The 21,533-nt window shown below is 35.5% G+C and overlaps 1 protein-coding gene across 11 annotated transcripts in view; it reads left to right on the top strand.

Annotated features, from left to right (window-relative positions):
• FBXL17 (F-box and leucine rich repeat protein 17) overlaps positions 1-21,533 on the top strand; it is a 526,088-nt gene that overhangs the window by 93,042 nt on the left and 411,513 nt on the right. The gene's annotated exons all lie outside the window — the stretch shown is intronic.

Raw genomic sequence — 21,533 nt, 5'->3', positions numbered from 1 at the left:
CTGATACTTGTTTACATATTGGTCTGATGTTTATTTGTGTGTGAGATCAGCACAAAGGAGGTGTAATTGAGGCTGAGCTATTCCTTTAACACCAAATATTAAAACAATAGATGTAACTTCCTAATTCAAGGAACGTCTTAACATTTTAGAAAAACATTTTTGAATTAAATTTACATATTCATTATAGAAAAGTTGAAAAGTGGAAAAAAAGAAAATTAACACATTATCAAGCATGTACTATGAACCAGGTACTTTGTGTGTGTTATATCATTTAATTTACAAAACAACATAATCATACAGGTATTGTTATCTGTATTTTGCACATGAGAAAGCTGTCGCTAAGAGCTGTCATTCATTTACCCATGATGTCATTACTAGTAAGTAGAGGTGTTCCAGTTTGCTTAACTTCAGAGTCCACACTTCCCTCTTTTTGTTGGTTTTCTGTATTTAAACTTGGTATAAATGGCATCAATAGTGAACGTTCTGCAGTTTTCATTTTCTTCCCAACATTTTTTGAGATGTCATCAGCATTGCTTCATGTAGTTTTACTTCATTCAAGTAATTAAAAGTGTTTCTAAAAGTAGTAAGTGTACATAGTTTAAAAAGTCAAAGTTATGTTTAAAGTGAAGAGTAGATACCTCTCTCTCCATTTTTAGTCTTCTCCACAGAGACAGCTGCTTTCAACTTTTTGTTATTGTATTTTCTCTTTCATTTACCTTTGTATTACCCCCACACAAATTTCTCACTGCCATTTCCTGACTTTTAAATTTTAATTACATAATGCCTTTCTACTATGAAAGAAAATAATTTAGTATTTTTCCTCCCTTCCATCATTTTCTGTTTTTTTCTCTTCCCGTCCTTCCAATATATTTATATAACACTATCATTACTATGTGAACATTTGCAACAGAGCTACATAATGTACTATGTTCTGTTTTCCCTCCTTTTTGTAACTTGTGGTTGTTTACAAGCATACCTCATTTTATTGTGCTTTGCTTTATTGTACTCCTGAGATATTGTATGTTTTACAAATTGAAGATTTGTGGCAACCTTACATCAGGCAAGTCTGTTGGTCCCATTTTTTCAATAGCATGTGCTAATTTCATGTCTCTTTGTCATATTTTGGTAACTCTCACAACTTTTTTTTTTTTTTTCTAAATGTTGTCTTCAGCTTTTTTTGTTTTTGAACTTTTATTTTAGGCTCAGGGATACATGTGCAGTTTGTTATGTAGGTAAATTGCATGTTGTGGTGGTTTGCTATACAGAATATTTTGCCACCCAAGTAATGAGCATAGCGCCTGATAGAAGGTAGTTTTTCGATCTTCACCCTTCTCCTCCCTTCCATCCTCAAGTAGGCCCTGGTGTCTGTTGTTCTCTTCTTAATGTTCATATGTATTCAGTGGTTATCTCCCACTTATAAGTGAGAACATGTAGTATTTGGTTTTCTGTTCCTTTGTTTGTTCACTTGGTATAATGGCCTCTAGCTCCATCCATGTTGCTGCAAAGGATAGTATCTATTCTTTTTATGACTGGGTAGTATTCCATGATGTATATGTATCACATTTTCTTTGTCTAGTTTACCATCAGCGGGTATTTAGGTTGATTCCATGTCTTTGCTATTGTGAATAGTGCTGTGATGAACTTACATGTCTATTTGTCTGTAGGGTAGAATGACTTATATTTCTTAGGGTATATACCCAACAATGGGATTGCTGGGTTGAATGATAGTTCTGCTTTGAGTCCTTTGAGAAATCACCACACTGCTTTTCCCAATGGCTGAACTAATTTACATTCCCATCAGTGGTGTAGAAGCATTCCCCTTTATCTGCAGCCTCACCAACACCTGTTATTTATTTTTTTTTAAAATAATAGTCATTCTGACTGGGCTGAGATGATATCTCATTGTCATTTTTCTTTGCATTCTCTAATGATTAGTGATGTTGAGCATTTTTCATATACTTATTGGCCATGTATATGTCTTCTTTTGAGAAGTGTCTGTTCATATCCTTTGCCCACTTTTTAATGGGATTGTTTGCTTTTTGCTTGTTGATTTGTTTAAGTTCCTTATAGGTTCTGGATATTAGACGTTTGTCAGATGCATAGTTTGCAAATATTTTCTCCCATTTTGTAGACTGTCTGTTTACTCTGTCAATAGTTTCTTTTGCTGTGTAGAAGCTCTTTAATGAGGTCCTATTTGTTAATTTTTGTTTTTGTTGCAATTGCTTTTATCTTTGTCATGAAATCTTTGGCAGGTCCTATGTCCAAAATAGTATTTCTTAGGTTATCTTTCAGTATTTTTATAGTTTTAGGTTTTATATTTAAGTCTTTAATTTATCTTGAGTTGATTTTTATACATGGTGTAAGGAAGGGATCCAGTTTCAATCTTCCGCATGTGGCTAACCAGTTATCCCAGCACCATTTATTGAATAGGGAGTCTTTTTTCCCATTGCTTGTTTTTGTTGACTTTGTTGAAGATTAGATTGTTGTAGGTGTGTGTCTTTATTTCTGGGCTCTCTATGCTGTTCCATTTGTCTGGTCTTTTTTCTACCGGTATAATGCCGTTTTGGTTACCATAGCCTTGTAGTATAACGTCAGGGAACATGGTGCCTCCAGACTTGTTCTTTTTGCTTAGGATTGCTGTGGCTATTCAGGCTCTTTTTTGGTTCTATACCAATTTTAAAATAGTTTTTTTCTAATTCTATGAATAATGTCATTGGTAGTTTGATAGGAATAGCATTGAATCTCTAAATTGCTTTTGGCAGTATGGCCATTTTAACAATATTGATTCTTCCTAACTATGAGCATGAAATGTTTTTCTGTGTCTTCTCTGATTTCTTTGAGCAGTGTTTTGTAATTCTTACTGTAGAGATCCTTCACCTCTCTGGTTAGCTGTATTCCTTGGTATTTTATTCTTTTTTGTGGCTACTGTGAATTGGATTGCATTCTTGATTTGGCTCTCAGCTTGGATGTTGTTTGTATATAGGAATGATACTGATTTTTGTACATTGATTTTGTGTCCTGAAACTTTGCTAAAGTTGTTTGTCAGTTCAAGGAGCTTTTGGGCAGATGCTATAGGGTTTTCTAGGTATAGAATTATACAGTCTCCAACAGGGATAGTTTTGACTTCATCTTTTTCTATTTGGTTGCCTTTCATTCTTTTTTCTTGCCTAATTGCTCGTCTATGACTTCCAGTACTATGTTGAATATGAATAGCGAGAGAGGACATCCTGTTTTTGTTCTGGTTTTCCAGGAGAATGCTTCCAGCTTTTGCCCATTCAGTATGATGTTGGCTGTGGGTTTGTCATAGATGGCTCTTATTATTTTGAAGTATGTTTCTTCAATGTCTAGTTTGTTGAGGGTTTTTAACATGAAGGGATGTTGAATTATATTGAAAGCCTTTTCTGCATCTATTGAGATAATCATGTGTTTTTTGTTTTCAGTTGCATTTATAAGAGGAATCACATTTATTGACATGCATGTTGAGCCACTTTTGCATCCCAATTATAAATAACCTGCTTAATTGTGGTGAATTAGCTTTTTGATAAGCTGCTGGATATGGTTTACTAGTGTTTTCTTGGGGATTTTTCTGTCTATGTTCATCAACGATACTAGCCTGAAGTTTTTTTTTTTTAATTTTGTTGTGTCACAATTTTTTAAACCTTCCCATTATTATTATATATGTTATGGTTATTGTAAAGCCCACTGTTTGCAGGCCCACTTATAGCATGGTTTACTGAATATTGTAAGCCCACTGTTTACAAAGCCCACTGTTTTCAAGCCCACATGATACCACATCTGTTTAAAGCATGGTTTGCTGAATATTATAAGCCCGCTTTTAAGACCTACTGCTCAGAAAGAAAAGATTTCTTTCAAAATAATACCACTCATTGACAATGTATGTGGTTACCCATGAACTCTGATGGCATTTACAAGGACATTAATGTCATTTTTATGACTGCTAACACATCTATTCTGTAGCCTGTGGATTAAGGAGTAATTTAGACTTTCAACTCTTATTATTTAAGAAATACATTTTGTAAGGCTATAGCTGCCATAGATAGTGATTCCTCTTTGGCAAAGTAAATTGAAAACCTTCTGGAAAGGATTCACCATTCTAGATGCCATTAAGAACATTCATCATTCATGGGAGGAGGCCAAAATATAAACATTAACAGAAGTTTGGAGGAAGTTTATTCCAACTCTCTTGAATGACTTTGAGGGGTTCAGTACTTCAGTGGAGGAAGTAACTGTAGATCTGGTAGAAATAGCAAGAGAACTAGAATTAGAAGTGAAGCCTGAAGATGTGACTGAATTGCTGCAGTTGCATGATCAAACTTCTTATGGATGTGCAAAGAAAGTGGTTTCTTGAGATGGAATCTACTGGTGAAGATGCTGTGAATATTGTTGAAATGACAACAAAGGATTTAGAGTACTATGGAAATTGAGTTCATAAAGCAGTGGCAGGATTTGAGAGGATTTACTCCAATTTTTACTCCATAGTAGAAATAAGTTTTGCTGTGGGTAAAATATGATCAAACAGCATCACATGCTACAGAGAAATCTTTCATGAAGAGTTCATTGATACATCAAACACTGTTGTTGTCTTATTTTAAGAAATTACCGCAGCCACCCCAATCTTCAGCAGCCACTACCCTGATCAATCAGTAGCCATCAACATTGAGGCAAAACTTTCTGCCAGCAAAAAGATTACAGCTTACTGAAGGCTCAGATGATCATTTGCATTTTTTAGGACTAAAACATTTGTATAAATTTACGGGGTACATGTGCAATTTTGTCACATAGGTTGGACAGTAGTAAAGTCAGGGCTTTAAGGGTATCCATCACCCGAATAACCTACATTGTACCTATTAACTAATTTCTCATCATCTTCCCCCCCCCACACTCCCTCACTTTTCCAAGTCTTCCTTATCTATCGTTCCACACTCTACATCCATGAGAGCTCATTTTTTAGCATACACTTAGGAATACGAATATGTGATATTTGTCTTTCTGTGCCTGGCTTGTTTTACTTAGGATAATGACCTCCGGTTCCATCCATGTTGCTGCAAAAGACATTTTATTCTTTTTTATGACTGAGCAGTATTTTGTTATGTGTATATACCACATTTCCTTTATCTGTTGATGGACACTTAGGTTGATTGAATATTTTTTGCTATTGTGAATAATGCAGTAAACATATGAATGCAGATATCTTTTTGATGCAATAAACATATGAATGCAGATATCTTTTCTGATTTCTTTTCCTTTGGGGAGATGCCCAGTAGCAGAATTGCTGGATCAAATGGTAAATCTATCTTTAATTCTATGAGAAATCTCCATACTGTTTCCCTAGAAGTTGTACTAATTTACATGCCCACCACAGTGTTTAATGTTCCCTTTTCTCTACATCCTTGCCAACATCTATTATTTTTTGTCTTTTTAATAATAACTATTTTGCCTGGAGTAAGATGACATCTCATCGTAGTTTTGCTTTGCATTTCTCTGATGATTAGTGATGTGGAGTATTGTTTCATATACCTGTTGGCCATTTTTATTTCTTCTTTTGAAAAATATATATTCATTTCTTTTGCTGTCTTTTAAATGGGGTTATTTGTAGTCTTTGGTTGTTGGTGAGCTGTTTGAGTTCTTTGTATATTCTGTATATTAGTCCCCTGTTGGATGAATAGTTTGCACATATTTTCTCCCATTCTGCAGGTTGTTTCTTCACTGTGTTTATTATCTGTTTTGCCATGCAGAACCCTTTTAGTTTAATTAAGTCACATTCATCTATTTTTGTTTTTGTTGCCTCTGCTTTTGAGATCTTAATCTAAACTCTTTGCCTAGATCAGTGTCCAGAAGAGTTTTCCCCAGGTTTTCTTCTAGTATTTTTATAACTTTGGTTCTTATATTTAAGTCTTTAATCCATCTGGGGTGTATTTTTGTATATGGTGAGAGATTGGGGTCCAGTTTTATCCTTCATATGGCAGTCCAGTTTTTCCAGCACTATTTGTCTTTTTGCCAGTGTTTGTTCTTGTCAGCTGTGTCAAAGATCAGTTGAATATAAATATGTGGCTTTATTTCTGGGTTCTGTATTCTGTTCCATTGATCTATGTGTCTGTTTTTATACCAGTACCATGCTGTTTTGGTTACTGTAATTTGTTATCAGCTTACATGATGTGAGCTTTATTCTTTTATAACAAAATTATAATATAATTTGACATCAGCTAATGTGATGACTCTAGCTTTGTGCTTTTTGTTCAAGATTGCTTTGACTATTTGGGTTCTTTTTTGGTTCTGTACAATTTTTAGGATTTTTTTGGTAATTGTGTAAAAAATGACATTGGTAATTTGGTAGGGATTGCATTGAAACTATAGATTGTTTTAGGCAGTGTGGGCCATTTAATGATATTAATTCATTTGATCTGTGAGCATGGGCTGTTTTCTCATTTTTGTCATCTGTAATACAGTTTCTTTCATTAGAGTTTTGTGATTTTCCTTGCAGAGATTTTTCACTTCCTTAGTCAAATGTTCCTAGGTTTTTTTTTTTTGTAGCTGTTATAAAAGGGATTGCCAACTTGATTTCTTTTTCAGTTAGATCATTGTTGATATATAGAAGCACTACTGATTTCTGTATGTTGATTTTGTGTCCTGCAACTTCACTTAATTTAGTTATCTAGGAGTTTTTTTTAATAGGGTCTTTAACTTTTTTTAGATATAAGATTATATCGTAGCAAACAGGGATAATTTCACTTCTTCTTTTCCAGTTTGGATCCTTTTATTTATTTCTTTTGCCAGATGGCTGTAGCTAAGACTTTCAGTACTATGTTAAATGGGAATAGTAAAGTGGGTATCCTTGCTTTGTTCCAGTTATTAGAGGAAATGCTTTAAATATTCATCATTTAATATTATGTTAGCCGTGGTTTTGTCGTATATAGCCTTTATTACTTTGAGATATGTTTCTTCTCTGCCTGTTTTGTTAGGGTTTTTATCATGAAGGGATGATTAATTTTATCAAATGCTTTTTCTGCATCTAATGAGATGATCATATGGTTTTTGTCCTTGATCCTGTTTATATGATACATCACATTTATTGATTTGCAAATGTTGAACCATCGTTGCATACCTGATACATACAACCCACTTGATCATGGTGTATTTTTTGGATGTTCAGTTGGATTTGGTTTGCTAGTATGTTGAGGATTTTTGTGTCTGTGTTAAACAAAGATAATAGTAGTTTTCTTGTTATGTTGTGTCTTTCATTTTTGGTATCGGGATGATACTGGATTCATACAGTGAGTTTGGGAGAATTCCATCCTCCTTGATTTTTTGAAACAGTTTTAGGAGGATTGTAGTTAGTTCTTCTTTGTACCTTTGGGATAATTTGGCTGTGAATCCATCTGGTCCTGAGTCTTTCTTTTTTGGGGAGTTTTTTATTATTATTATTACTGACTCATTATTGGTTTGTTCAGGTTTTCTATTTTTTCCTGATGCAATCTTGGGAGGTTATATGTTTCCAAGCATTTATCCATTTCCTGTAGGTTTTCTAGTTTGTGAGCATGTAAGTGTATGATGATCTTTTGTATTTCTGTGGTTATCAGTTGTAATTTCTCCTTTTTCATTTCTGATGTTGTGTCTTCTTTCTTCTTTGAATAGTCTGTGTAGCTATTTATCAATTTTGTTTGTCTTTTTGAAAAACCAACTTTTTGTTTTGTTGATCCTTTGTATTTTTTAAAGTCTCTGTTACATTTAGTTCTGCTCTGATCTTTGTTATTTTGTTTCTACTGCTAATTTGGGGTTTATTTTATTCTTGCTTTTATGGTTTCTGGAGATGTATTGTTATACTGGCAATTTGTAATCTTTCTTCTTTTTTGATCTAGGCGTTTAATGCAATAAACTTCCCTCTTAGTACTACTTTTCCTGTATCCCACAGGTTTTGTTACGTTGTATTTCTGTTTTCATTTATTTCAAAAAATTTTAATTTCCATCTTAATTTCTTCGTTGACCCAGTGTTCATTCAGGAGTATGTTGTCTAATTTCCATGTATTTGTAAAATTTCCAGAGTCCCTCTTGGTATTGATTTGACCTTTGGTATTGATTTTCTAGTTTTATTCTACTGTGGCCTGAGAAGATACTTGATATTATTTTGATTTTTAAAAATGTGCCAAGACTTGTTTTGTGGCTTAACATATGGTCCATCTTGGAGAATGTTCAGTGTGTTGATGAAAAGAATGTATATTCTGCAGTTGGGCAGAATGTTCTGTAAATTCTGTTAGGTCCATTTGGTCTAAAGTCCAGTTTAAGTACAGCCTTTATCATTTTTTTGTATTGATGATCTGTTTTAATACTGTGAGTAGGGTGTTGAAGTCCTCCACTATTATTGTATTGCTGTCTGTCTCTCTCTTTAGGTCTAGTAATATTTGTTTTATGCCTCTGGGTGCTCCACTGTTGGGAGCATATATATATTTAGAATTGCACTGAATTGATTCCTTTATTATTATATCCCCCCTCTCTCTTTCTCTCTCTTTTTACTGTTTTTAACTTTATGTCTGTTTTATCTAATATGAGTATAGCTACTACTGCTTGCTTTTGATTTATGTTTGTGTGGAATATCTCTTTTTACCCCTTTATTTTCAGTTCTATGTGTCTTTATAGGTAAGGTCAGTTTCTTGTGATCAGCATATAGTTGGATCATGTTTTTTTTTTAATTCATTCAGCCAAGGTATAGCTTTTAATTGGAGCATTTAATCTATTTACATTCAAGGTAAACACTAATATGTGAGGTTTTAGTCCTGTCATGTTGTAATTGTTTTCTAAATTCTTTGTTTTTTTTTTCTGTATTTGTTATTGTAGTTTGGTGGTATTCTGTTTTGGTGACATTTCTTTCCCTTTCTCCTTTGTGTGATTACTTTGCCAATGAGTTTTATACTCTCATGTGTTTTTATGATGGTTAATGTTGTCCTTTTGCTTCCAAGTTTAGGACTGCCTTGAGCATTTCTTGTAAAACCAGTCTAATAGCAATGACTCCCCTCGATATTTGCTTGTTTGGGAAAGACTTTATTTTGTCTTCTTTTATGAAGATTAATCTTGCTGTCAATGTTTTTCTTTAGCACATTCAATATATCATCTCATTTTCTTGTGGTCTGTAAGGTTTCTGCTGAGAAGTCAGCTGTTAATCTGATGTAATTTCCTTTATAGGTGAATAGGTGCTTTTTTTCTTTCTGTTTTCAGAATTTTCTCTTTTTACTTTGACTTTAGATAGCCTGATATAATGTTCTATGGCAAAGTTGTTTTTGCATTATATTTGCCTGGGGATCTCTGAGCCTCCTGTATCTGGTTGTCTAAATCTCATGCTAAACTTGGGAAGTTTTCAATTATTACTTCATTAAATAGGTTTTCTAAACTTTTTGATCTCTCTTTTTCCTTAGGCATTCCAATAATTCATAAGTTCAGTTGCTTCACATTGTCCCAAATGTCTTGAAGGCTTAGATTATTCTTTTTTTATTTTTTTCTTTGTTTTTATTTGACTGTATTATTTCAAAAGAGTTGTCTTCAAGTTCTAAAATTCTTTCTTCTGTTTGGACTAGTCTTTTTTAAAATTTTTTTGAATATATTTTGTATTTCCTTCATTGTATTCCTTAGTCCAGAATTTGCTTTTTTCCCCCAAAGATATCTATCTCTTTGGTAAATTTTTCATTAATATTCTTAATTATTTTTCTGTGTTCTTTGTATTTGTTTTCAGATTCCTCTTGCATCTTGTTGAGGTTCTTTAAAACAAATACTTAAAATTCTTTATCTGGGTTTTGAGAATTTCTTTTTGGTTAAGATCTATTGGTAGAGAATTATTGTGCTTCTTTAGGGGTGTCATATTACTTTTTTTTTTCCTGAAGATGTGACTATGATGTTGGTTGAGTAGGGCCCTTCGGTTTTGTTTCTGGGTGCATGCAGCACTGAAGTCTGTGTGTCATTGTGAATATTATTATTTTAGCTAAATAGCATTACTGGTATCCGTGATTTCTTCAGTTTGTTAAGGTGCTGTTGTTTTTTGGAGGCTGTGATGAAGTTGTGCTGGGGTCTGGGATGCTGGGTGGCCTGGTCTTCAAGTTTTAGTGGTGATGGTGGTGGACTAAGCATGCCTTTTGTTCCCAGGGCTTTGAACACTGGCAACTGCGTTAGTGATTCCAGGCATGCTGATTTTTGGGCCTCTAGGTGTCTTTCTTGAATGTTGGTTGTAATGGCAGTTTACTGGCCAGGTGAAGCGGCTCACGAGTCTTTGAGTTGGCTGGCATTGTTAACAGTGAGATGCTTTTCCAGGTTCCAAATGCTGTGTGCTTGTGTTGGCAGTGGTTGAAATGTGCAGGCTGGCTTCCAGGCCAGCAGGTGGTGCTTACAGGTAAGAGCCAGAAGCAGCAGGGTGTTTATGCCCAACCTTAGTCTCTCAAGAGGAGTGCTTCAATGTACCACGTGGTGGATTGGGTTTGTAACCTTTAGGACCCTGGATCTCTTACCCTGTCTTGTCAAAGGAGGTTGGGCAAAGCCAGGCACATCTGGACTGGTCAAGCTTGCACTCAGGCCCCCCAGTGGCAAATGCATGCACCAGCTGTGATGGGGAGGCCATGCAGTTATCAGGCCACTGGTAGAATGCTTGGGTGAGTGGTGGCTGCTGCAGCATTGAGGTCCAGCCACAGGGAGGGTGGGGTCAAACCTAGTGGCCAAGGCCTTGCGTCCCACTCATACCCCAGTTTTGGTGGGGCTCATTCCATTGTCCCTGCTGTTGCAGCTGACCTGGCTGTTCTATCAGACCTGGCAGTTTGTGCCTGGCCTGCAGCTCAGTCCTGGGCCATTGGAGCCCCTGCCAAGCTCAAGATCAAGCCTCTGTGGCAACTCTCCTCTTGCCTAAGTCCCAGAGACAGTGCCTGCTTCTAGCACTGGGGGGCTGCAGCCCATGTTACACTTTTCTTCTCAGTCCTGTTTGCAGGAGTCCACCCCCAACTTGTGCCTCTGTTCTGCATGCAGCAGCCTGAGTTTCTCTAACACCTAGGACTGGTGCAGTGGGTTCCTAGGACTGCACACAGCCTTTTAAGAGCTAAGATTGAGAATGGCATCTTAACTGTTTCTTAGGTTTCAGAAAGGGTGTGGAACCCAGGATGTGTTCCTTACCTGAAGTAGTTCATTTTCACAGTCTTCTAGCCACTCTGTAAGTTAGATTTGGGGGTTGGAGGGTCAGGGCGTTCGCTGGTGGCCCGGATTGTATAATTCCGTTGTGGGAAAGTGGACCTCAATAGGACCCTCACTTACCCTCTCCCATACTGGGAATAACTCCCAATTGCTGGTTGGTCCCAGCCAAGCAGGCTGCCTTTTCTCTTTTTCCTTCCTAGTTTGCAGTGTTTCCTTTTGCTTTTCTGTTGAACTCCTGTGTTCCCTCTTAGGCATGTATTCAAAGTATGATTGTCTACACATGATTTGGGTTCTTCTAAGCGAATGAGGCATGCTTGAAATGCTTCTAGTCAACTATCTTGAAAGAAAAGTGTTTTTAGTTAAGGTATATACATTTTTTAAGACATGATAGTATTTCACAATAAAATACAGTGTAGTATAAACATACCTTTTATATGCACTGGAAACCAAAAATTCATGTGACTTGCTTTTATTCACTTTATTGTGGTGGTCTGGAACTGAACCTGCAATATCTCTGAGGTATACCTTTGTTTTTTAGGGGGAGTTAATAACTTAAACCCCCATTTGCTTAATTTTCTTTGTACCAATTACTGCTTCTTGCTTCAGACTGAGAGAACTCTAAGCTCTTTTCAGAATGACCAAATAAATTAGTGTTTGGCTTTTTGTTTGTTTGTTTTTAGAGACATTCATCCTGAAACCTTCAACCCTCCTGCTTCAATTTAGGTTTCTTTTGTCTCTTTTCTGTATTAGATTTCTGGTTTTCTTGGTTCTATATTTTCCTTTTACTTGTTTTACTCTTCGATTTTAATTTTTTCAGTAGTTTCTTGAGAAGGAATGCATGGAGGTTATATTTTTTTCCCCCAGAAAGTTTAATAAGTTGATAAGAAGTTAATTCTTTCATAAATCCAATACACTCTCATTTTAAAAAATAATAACAATAAAATCAGATTATTTTCTCTCAGTTAACGAGTTTGGGAGGAGAAATATGGTGAACTGCTAGCTTGTTGAAAAATTTCCCCTCCAGTTCAGTGCTATCAAATATATCAGGTTAGTTGAATTTAATAAATGATAAAAATGCAGATTTAGAGAAGACATAGTTAACATAACTCTTTGTATAAAAGAGGCAATGTCAATTGTAAAGCAGTGTCATGATTCTGTTTTCATTGATAGAATGGCATTTATTTTAAGTAATTTTCGGTTTAAATGGAAACATCTAAATTGTAGTGTTTAAAGGCAATTATAATCTACTTCTCACATAAAGATGTCTGAGGTACAATCTAAATATAGATTAAATGAAAAAAAAAAGTCCTCTAATTGCCTAGAGAAAAAATTAGCCAAAGTATGCAGTGGCTTATGTTTTATGGTTGTTAAGTGGAGGTTTTCTGTTTCTGACATTGTAGAGAAGGCTTTTTACATAAATAACCACCCATACATCATTTCAAAATGTCTAAGGGCTTGAATAATAATTTTTTTTTCTTGAGTAGTCTGCAAATGACATCTCAGTCATCAACTACTTTAGGATAAAAGCATTTTGCTAATATTGAGCTTCCCTCAAAATTCTTAACTTGTTTGGATTGGCGTATGCTGTTTATAGTGTTGTATTTGACTTGTTTGTTAGATGTCTTTTTTTCTCCTTAGTAAGAAATTTTACTGCTAGTTAGCTTGTCAGAGATCATTATAAATAGAAGGATAAAAATCCTGGTGGTAGATTGCAGTGTTTTATACTGAGCATTATTGATCCATAAAGACTTACAATATATTATTCTAAGGTTGTCATTGCTAGAAAGGACTGAATAAGGATTAAGAAACTATGTTGACAGAAGTCATCACTTTAATGACAGGCAATTTAGTTTGCAGTAACTGAAGCAAGGAAAAATACAATCAATCATCACAGCAAGGATTTTCACAAATGTTTACCAGTCTATAATGAATGTTGTGTAGATCATCAAGGTCATTTGATAGTTTCTCTGAAAGTAATGTTTTCATATTCTAACAAAGCAGTTCAAGTATTTAAAATAAACTGCTATGTCCATTTCTTAAAGTTCTGTAATACAGTGAAGGAGTGAAATATGAAGGATTAAAAAGTTAAGAAACATTAAAATAAATCCAGCTAATTAATTAAGCATTTTGTTTCGTACTTGGAGTTAGACATGTTATTTTTCCTCCAATGATAATTTAATATTGGATTACATTTACTTTCTTTCTTTTTATTGTTTTCAACTTTTAATGCAGTGTTAAAAATTTTATGCTTAATGTCTCTTCAAATTGTTTTCTCCTGATTATGTTGAAGGGTAAATCTATATGCAATGTATAAATTCTCTCCTACCAACATTCCTCATCCACATTGATTATGGGATAGTAAATGGGTTGGAATTAGGAGATTAGAGCCAGCAAAGAAAGTTAGGTTACGTGTTGTTCATTAAGCATAGCTGAGGCTGCTTCTGGAATCCATGCTTGAGCAAGCTCTAGAGTTAGAGTCCAAATTCAGGCTCTGTCCATTGCTTAGTGGAAGATTTAGTCAAGAGACTTAAGTCTCTTTTTGTCTGCATTTCCCTATCTGCAAAATTTGAATAATACGTTGCTCATGTGATGTTGGGAAGATATATTTCTATATCCCAACTATTCAAGAACTATTTATATAGTTCTTGACACAGGTAGCACTTCATTGATGTTAGTTCCTGTTCACCATCACTTCTGTCCGATAGCAAACATAGTAAAACATTTGACCTATTTAGTGGCAATAGAAGTAGGCAGAAGGGAGTCATGGTTACTATTTTACATTCTATGGAAACATATTCAGGGTATGTCATAGCATGCTTAGCATAGACCAGGCCACTTAGAAGGTGACAATTGTGGCATTTTTTAAATTGCTTTAGTAATTTCACACACTGGTTTGACTTTAAATATTTTGTTAAAAAAAAACCCTCCAAAACAATAAACAAAACAAAAAATCTTAACTAGCTCTTTGACCAACTTTTTGGTTGGAGTCTTGTGTCATAGGCAGTGCCTTAGTCAACCAGACTCTCATTGCAGTCTTAGGTTGAAAGAAGTGTCCTTATCCTCTACTTTATAAGTTGCACATTTGCATTTTATTCAGCATTCATTATAAGTAATCTTATAGGTCATTAAATGAGATTAAATATGTGTGCATAAATTGAATTCTGAGTGAGTTATTTGTGGATGTAGCATTCATACTGGTAAGGAACTCTGTTTTGGAGGATTACAAAGACTTGGGGTTTAATTCTGTCTTGGTCACTTCCTTTTTGTGGACCTGAGTAGTTAACCTCTCTGCTCTCCAGTTTCCTTATATGTATAATTAGGATAATAATAGTAATAATTGTACTTAACTTGGGGTTCTGTTTTTAAATATTGTAACAAATGTAAAAGTTGTAACATACAAAATCCTTAATGGTATTTGTTGGGGGAAGTCAGGGACCCCAAACGGAGGGACCAGCTGAAGCCATGGCAGAAGAACATGGATTGTGAGGATTTCATGGACATTTATTAGTTCCCCAAATTAATACTTTTATACTTATGCCTGTCTTTACTGCAATCTGTAAACATAAATTGTAAAGATTTCATGGACACTTATCACTTCCCCAATCAATACCCTTGTGATTTCCTATGCCTGTCTTTAATCTCTTAATCCTGTCAGCTGAGGAGGATGTATATCACCTCAGGACCCTGTAATAATTGCATTAACTGCACAAATTGTACAGCATGTGTGTTTGAGCAATATGAAATTTGGGCACCTTGAAAAAAGAACAGGATAACAGCAATGTTTAGGAAACGAGAGATAACCTTAAACTCTGAGCGCTGGTGAGCCAGGCGGAACAGAGCCATATTTCTCTTCTTTCAAAAGCAAATGGGAGAAATATCACTGAATTCTTTTTCTCAGCATGGAACATCCCTGAGAAAGAGAATGCACACCGGGGGGTAGGTCTCTCAACTGGCCCCCCCAGGGTGTGGTCGTCTCTTACGGTCGAGACTGCAGAGGTGAGATAGACTCCAGTCTCCCGTAGCACTCCCAGGCTTATTAGGAAGAGGAAATTCCCACCTAATAAATTTTGGTCAGACCGGTTGATCTCAAAAACCCTGTCTCCTGATAAGATGTTATCAATGACAATGGTGCCCGAAACTTCATTAGCAATTTTAATTTCGCCTCCGTCCTATGGTCCTATGATCTTGCCCTGCCTCCACTTGCCTTGTGATATTGTATTACCTTGTAAAGTACTTGATGTCTGTGACCCACACCTATTTGCACACTCCCTCCCCTTTTGAAACTCCCTAATAAAAACTTGCTGGTTTTTGTGGCTTGTGGGGCATCATGGAACCTACCGACATGTGATGTCTCCCCCAGACGCCCAGCTTTGAAATTTCTCTCTTTTGTACTCTGTCCCTTTATTTCTCAAGCTGGCTGACACTTAGGGAAAATAGAAAAGAACCTACATGAATATCGGGGCAGGTTCGCCGATAGTTATTAACTGTGATTATGTTTTTCATACCATAGTCTGCATAGAGTATTTTTATATACATACACATATAAGTAATTCATTTTGCTGTAGCTGTATTCATGATGTGACCTTTACAGTTAGGACACTAGTCATATATATAATAGGTTTCTGATGACAATAATATTGATTTTATCCTAAGTTAAATGAGAAACCCTTTTATTGGGAAAATGCGGGATCATTTGTTATAGAAATTGTAGCTAATGGCCGGGTGTGGTAGCTCACGCCTGTAATCCCAGCACTTTGGGAGACTGAGGCGGATTGATCACTTGAGGCCAGGAGTTTGAGATCAGCTTGGCCAACATGGTGAAACCTGTCTCTACTAAAAATATAAAATTTTAGCCAGGCATGGTAGCACATGCCTGTAGTCCCAGTTACTTGGGAGGCTGAGGCACAAGAATCGCTTGAACCTGGGAGGGGCTGGCTACAGTGAGCCGAGATTGTGCCACTGCACTCCAGCCTGGGCAACAGAGTGAGACCCTGTCTCAAAAAAAAAAAAAATTATAGCTAACGTTAGTTGGTTGCTTTTCTTTATTTTTTTATTTTTATTTATTTAATTTTTTTGGAGATGGAGTCTCTCTTTGCCCAGGTTGGAGTGTGGTGGCGCGATCCCGGGTCACTGCAAGCTCCGCCTCCTGGGTTCACGCCATTCTCCTGCCTCAGCCTCCCGAGTAGCTGGGACTACAGGTGCCCGCCACAATGCATGTCTAATTTGTTTGTATTTTTAGTAGGGATGGCATTTCACTGTGTTAGCCAGGATGGTCTCGATCTCCTGACCTTGTGATCCTCCCGTCTCGGCCTCCCAAAGTGCTGGGATTACAGGCGTGAGCCACTGCACCCGGCCGTTGGTTGCTTTTTATGTGCCACACATTGTGCCAGTGTATTAGCTCATTTAGTCTTCGTTACCACCCTATAAGGCCCATTTTAGGGCCTGTTGCCCTGGTAATAGCCTCATTTTGTAGACGAAGAAACTGAAGCACAGAGAGGTTAATTTGCTGAAGGTCACATAAGGGAGCCAGAAATTCCTGCTTTGGAGATCTTTCAAGAATTCTTAACGCTTCCTCCCTAGTTCTATCACTAAATACTTGGAAGGTTTTTTCCAACTGGATAGAAGCAATGAATGAACATTAAGATGTTACAAATAGATACATAGAGAAATCTTGCATTTATATCTGTCTTTCTGAGCATGTTGCTTCAGGTGTTGTTTTATAGTTTATTATCTGTTGGCAGATATTTCCCAACTCATAAACATGTATTAATCCACCAGTATGTTCTCAAGAAGTTGACTGTATTGGTAGTTTTCTTCGTGGTAGCTGCCCATCCTTGATAATGTGTGTTTGTAGGACTTTCCTACTTTTTTCCTCCAGAGTTTGAGTCTGTATTGTAATGAATAAAGAGATTGCTTATGGTTTTGCTGGGTGTCAGGAATTCACCAGCTATCTTAACCTGGTTTGTTCTGTGTGTGTATATTCTGGTGCCTCCTCCCAGGTTACTGAATGGGTAGACGAAGAACAGGAAAAGCATAAGAGAGCTCAGTGATATATTTCACGGAGCAAATCTTGAGTTTGGAGCAACCTCTCTTCTTTGTTTCAGTTCTTCTTATCTCAGCAGTGATCCTTGTAGTCAAGCTTAGGGCCGGGAACTTAGAATGGGCTTAATAAATGTGTGATGACTAAATATAAATGAATATATAAAATGAATGTTCTCTCTGGCTTGTAGCGTTCTTATCACAATCAAACAGATGTTGGGCTGAGAGTGGGGGAAGGATGAGAAGCTGCCACACATAAATATGATTTGGACATTTGTTGGATTAATAGAGAAGATAGGCCTTCTTTAATAGACTGGAAGAGGAAGGGAGCTCCAGTTTTTGTGGTTTATTTCACTGGAGGAATTGAGACCATCATGTATTATGATTTCTACTGTGATTTGATTAGGTATAGGTACCTAATTTTCATTAATCATCTTCTCTTCTGTTGCTATTTCTTTTTTTTTTTTTTTGGATTGTCTTTATTTACTAAATCATTTGTCTTCATCATTTCCACTGCTCTATTGGATGTAATTATTGGGAAAGGAGGTGAATTGCATGCTTACACAGGGAGGTAGGGAATGTGGAGAAGGAGAGGGGGAAAGAGGGAGAGATGAATGTTTACCATGAATAAATGGACTTTTGGAGGAGAATTTCAGCAGTCTGTTAGTCTTTATGTGTATGTGGTTTTCCCCCCTTCTCATAATAGTAAAAAGGGTACAGGAGAAATAATTTAAAACTGTCAACTCTTCAATTATTTCAACATAATAATTTAAAACTGTTAACATAACTGTCCCCCTTCTCATAATAGTAAAAAGGAGAAATAATTTAAAACTGTCAACTGTTCAATTATTTCAACATAATAATTTAAAACCGTTAACATAACTGTTAACGTACTTAAAACAAACATCATACTGAGAAAGAAAATCTTAAATGTCAGTTACCCTCAAAGTTTATGGCTAATGGATGCTCTGTTTCTTTGGTTTTACTAGACAAATTTCCTTGAGAACATGTTTTTTTTTTTTTTTATTAACCTAAGAGTCACCTCCTTTTCATTACAATTGTTGCTAAATATATGATTTATGTATTTATAAATAATATATGATGTATAAATTATATTTAATTATAAATATAATTAAAATATTCATATAGTTACAAATAAATATGTGATTTAACTGCATCATAAATATATGATTTAGGTGCATTTCATTTAGATACATGTACGGAGGAAACAGCCTCTCTCAACCTATGACTGGAATGGATTGTAGGGGAGATTGCCTTCACTTTTTTATAGGGTATCCACAGACACTGAGAGTTTCTCAGTATTTAAGACTCCTTTTCCATTAAGAGTTTCTACGGTTTTCTTATAATCTAATTTTTTATATGGCAACATACCTGGCATCTGTACTTTTTACCTCTCCTGGATGCTTTTACATGCTGGAGATTGTTTACTTCTTTAGTATCTTTTAATCTGCATATTTGAAATCTTAATTTCAAAATTGTTGAGAAGACCTTTTAGCTTTGATACTTGGTTTGGCTGCTTTTTGTTTTGTTTTGTTTTGTTTTCTGGTTCTGCTGGGACCTACCTAATCTCCATTGAGGGGATATAGCCACACTCCTGTACCTTGATATCTGTAGCAACAGTAGTAGGGGGAAATGTATTTTAGGGCAGTACCTAGGTTTTATTCAGTGTTTCAAGTGGTAAAGTAACTTGATTAAAAAAGAGAAAACAAACCCTCATCTAAAAGATTTCAGCAAATTTTCTTTATTATTGAATAGCTTTTTTGTGGTGGCACTGTCTTAGGTACTATGGATTCCAAGACAAATAATACATGGTTCTCTTCTTTGGAAGACCTTACAATCTGTCTAGGCGATATATTGTTGGAAAGAAGGTGGTGGAACGGGGGCACAGAGGGTGAGGGAGGAGATCCAGTACCCATATTTTAATCTTCTTGCTTTCAGATATCTCCAGGTCTAGAGAATGAAGATTGTTCTTTTGTGCACCAGTTTTTTGATCATGTGGGACAAAAAAATAAAAATCAAGGAATTTACAGATTTTTTTCATCTGTATCCAATATAACCAAATTTGATGGCATTAGTTATTGTGTATATTCTTCCCACTAAGTTCTTGAGGTTATACCTTTCTTGGGTTACCCTTAGAGATAATGGTGTCAGTACTGTTGCTGTGATCATGGATGTCATCCAAAAGTAAAGATTGAATGCTTGCACAACAGTGTAAGGAAATAATTATAGAACTTCAGAGCATGTCACCTCAAAATACGCCACTTTGAGTGGCATATTGATTATTTTGAGGTGAAGGCACTTGAAAAACAGTAGGTTCAATAAGATCACTCTTACCTTCCTCCTACTCCTTAAAAGCACAAGATGGAATTCCTACGTGAAAGAGGTCCTCCCGATATGAAGGAAGGTAACATTCTTATCAAGGATGGGAAATTGAAGCTGAGGGGAATTTGTACAAACAACCTTATGAAACCAACCCTTATCTTCCTAGTCACTTCTTGGCCTAAAATAACCACCCTAACTGAAGTCCCTTTGCTTTGTTATATTTTCATAATTTACTACTCTTTGTCTACCTCATTATATGAATATTCAACTCTAATTGAGTCTTTGGGTCTTCATTTCTTTATGAAGGCTCCTGTGGCACATAAAACTTGTATTAAATAAATGTGTAAGCTTTTCTCCTGTGGATCTCACTTCAATTTAATTCTCAGGACCAGCTTAAAAACTCTAAGATGGTAGTGATAAAATTCTACCTCCCCTAAAGAATATATTCCAAGATAATTCATATAGTCCATTTTAAAGTCCCTTAATTAAAAACCTATAAAAAGAAGATATGTAGTAACTGATACCAACCTCTTTTGAGTAGTATGTAAATATCTTTAAAGAAAATGCATTTCTTTCCTTGCCATTTTTTTTCAGTTTGAATTCTATCTTTTTAGTTTGATACTTAAAAATACATTCAACATAGTTCTTATTGAACAGTTTATCAGGGAAGGAGTGAGGAATTAGGTGTTCTGCAATGAGTGAAGTATTGTGCCAAGTGACTGATGCATCTCAGAAGAAAAACATGAGAATTTATATAACCTAAAGTTCTGGTCCTTTTCTGATAACATTGAACCAGAGCCATTTCATAGTTACAGATTTGCCTTTAAATCTTATACTTTGAGATAAAATGCTTTGAAAGTAAAAAGAGTGTTAGGTGAAGTTAAGTATAAAAGCCACAGCACATATGCATGCATTTGTGCCTGCAGACACACACACACCCACACCCCTACCTACCTCTTGTTGCCTCTTAGGAATAAAATGAAAATAGAAGTGTCACTTACTTATGATTTATTCATGAGTCGAATATCCACTTTATGGATCATGTAGATCTTTAATTTCCCTTTATTCTTCCCCTCTCCCTAGTTTCTCCCCATCAGCTGCCTAATGTTTTCTAATTTTTTCTTTCTTATTACTATACTAGAGGATGGGACATGTCCAGGACACACACTTTAAATTATCCAACTTTGTACTGTGTTAGCAATCAACAAAAAACTAAAATTACTTGGAAATTACCTTTTGCATTTTACATCATCCCTGTTTATCATTATAAATAAACAGAGTTGATTATAAAATTTAGAAAATACATTTAAAACAAAATAGGCATGAACATTGGTTTTTCATAATGTCTTAGAGACAGATCTCAGCTCAAATGTCACTTCCCCAAGGAGGCCTTCTTTTATCTGTCCCTACCAAATACAGCAGTTCTAGTCATTTTTAACCCTCGTATCTGACTTTATCTGACTTCGTAGTATTTATTTATTCATCTGCTTGTCCAGCCACCTGTGTATTGTCTTTCTTCTGGTTTAGATTGTAAGTGCTGTGGTGAGTACTTTGGTATTCTTTACTTCAGCATAGTGCCTGCCCCAGAATAGGCACAAAATATTTGTTTAATAAACCATAGATAAGGGAAGTAATTTGCTTTGTTTTTATAGAAACGGGAAATTAATACTTAATGGTGATAACTTTACCAATGTTACACTACTTATGACTAGTAGGAGTAAGATTAAGTAGCACCCTGCATCTTATACTGAATATTTTGAACATTGATGATTTACATAATTAAGAATTTCAGACCACCTAAATTTGTTAATGTCTTATATAAACTAGAAGTTGAGTATTTTGTGGTTATGTGAAATTTCTTATTGTAGTTCTTGGATTTCTAGTTTAGTAGTAAAAATTTGGTCTGTTTTCTAAATTTAGATTATATAACAATTTCAAATATACAAAGATTTGATAATAGCATTAGTTTTTCTTAA

The sequence above is a fragment of the Pongo abelii genome, chromosome 4 (assembly GCF_028885655.2).
Source record: "Pongo abelii isolate AG06213 chromosome 4, NHGRI_mPonAbe1-v2.0_pri, whole genome shotgun sequence".
Classification (NCBI taxonomy): domain Eukaryota; kingdom Metazoa; phylum Chordata; class Mammalia; order Primates; family Hominidae; genus Pongo; species Pongo abelii.
This window is presented reverse-complemented; position numbering and strand designations above follow the sequence as displayed.